Genomic DNA, 2,113 nt, shown 5'->3' with positions numbered 1-2,113 from the left:
TTCTCTTCATATGGACTCCATTACCATTTGGGAACCTTTCTCTCAAAGTTTCCTTTCTTCTCAAAGTAGAGGACAAGTGAAAACACTTTCCATCTGCTGAGGAGTGCCAAGAGATTTCCCAAGCTCACTCAGCCTGTTTGGCCCATTTCTCCATTCTTCCTCTTCCACGTTGGACTTTTCACTCTTCCCTTCCCTATACAGGACTTTGAACAAAATGTCTTGGTCCACGTGCAAACTACCAATCCACCCAACCAAATTCCCCCATTTCCTCATTTCTCTTTTCTGGGACGCAACACATTAGTCCCATAAGACACGCAAAACAAACCCACTCTCCCTCTCTCTCGCTCCCTGTCTCTCTCTCTCTGTCTCTCTCGGGCTCCCTCTCTCTCTCTCTCTCTGTCTCTGTCTCTCTCTCTCTCTCTCTCTCTCTCTCTCTCTCTCTCTCTCTCTCGCACTATCTCTTGCTCTCCCTCTCTCTTTCTCTTAGACAGAAACACAGAGATATACACACACACATACAAACACACATACAAACAGAGACACACAGCCATCCATGAACACACATATTTTCACAGAGAACGTCAGCCATGCAGGCACGCAAGGTGTCCACTTTCCTTCGGGATTGTCCCAGATGCTGAGATCTGCTCAAGACCTTAACTTCCAAAGCCCCGGGTCTCTCAGTACATCCAGGGCCATCTTCAGTCATTGTGATCTGTAGCTCCCCCCTGGAACCACATGCCTCATGAGGAGAAATTCGGGCTGTTGACTTTGCAAAGACTTCCGAGCCTTCTTTCCATGGCATTTGCATGTCATGGCATCATCTCGCTGATGTCATGGTCCCCTTTGAGATGGAAAGACAAAGAAGAGCCCTGAAGGCCATGACAGACCAGTCTTCCCATGTGTGATTTTTCCTCTTCCTTGCAGGCACAAGTGGAACATCATGGGTGACAAATGATAATTCTCGAATGCCCAAACTAGCTAGTGCTGGAAGCATTGGCTCAGCACCCTCCCTCCCGTGTTCACCAGCAAATGATATGGTTAGGCAATAGGCAAGGCCATGTAGATAACAAACAGAGGCAAGATGAGAATCGGCCAATGGAGGAAAGCAATCTGCCATGTGACAAAGACCCCTGTTTAGTGCAAGTTTTCTGCACTCCACATAAGCAGTCCATGGCCATTGGCCCAATATCTGATTCTGCATTTCTCCTTTGTCTTCGAAGCAATCCTGACGACAGCAGCAGCCAGTGGGACGAGTAGCGCTCAAAGCACCACTAAGGCAAGTTCAGCAGCTGGGAGCAGCGTTTCCAGTGGAGCCACCAAAGGTGAGTGGCATATCACAGGTCTTCTGGGAGCTTGGTGTCTCTGCTTGCAAGTCTCCTTCTTGAGAAGCCGCTGCAGGTGAACAGCTAGAGCGTTCCCTCTCTTCCTCCTCAGGAAGCATGGAGCTCCTAGACTTCCTTGCCTCTTTCAGGGGCAACCACATAGCCTCAACAGCCAAGGCAGTGCAGTTGACAGGCAGCCCCTGCTTTCTAATTGGCCGGGACAGGCAGGCCAGCCAGGCCAGGCAGTGCCATATGCCATCTAGACTTGGAGAAGTATCAAAGACGTAAGCTTACTTGGCGGCTTTCAGACCAGCGATTCTTGCTTTGGGGTCTCTGATAGCCTCTGAAAGCCACGGCTTTCCTTCACCTCGAAGCCCCGACAAGAATCCACTGTACGGGCATGCAACGAAGGAGATATTCTCCTGTTTGCCAAAGGGGGTGCAAAGGCCGAATTTCCCTTCTGCACTTCCTCTTCTTGCTGCACATTTCATTATTCCCTCTTTCTCTTGCTTTGGCACTAGAGCCCCATCTCTCTCTCTCCCACATGGGAGAGCAGCCTCTGCCTATTCCTCCACAGCAAGTCTCTCCTTTGCCATTTCTCTTTGCTGCAAAAGAGAAGAAGCTCTGCAAATCAAGAAGCAAGCATAGCCACTCATGCTCCATCGAGGCAGAAACCATCAGCCTTTTGGACATGAGATGCGGCCAGCAGGACAATCCTAGGAGAGCCATGTTTTGGCGCTCAGGGACTAGCAGGGGCGCCCTCAGAGAATTCTGGAAATCCAAGGCAAGGC

The sequence above is a fragment of the Trichosurus vulpecula genome, chromosome 5 (genome assembly GCF_011100635.1).
Source record: "Trichosurus vulpecula isolate mTriVul1 chromosome 5, mTriVul1.pri, whole genome shotgun sequence".
Taxonomy (NCBI): Eukaryota; Metazoa; Chordata; class Mammalia; order Diprotodontia; family Phalangeridae; genus Trichosurus; species Trichosurus vulpecula.
This window is presented reverse-complemented; position numbering follows the sequence as displayed.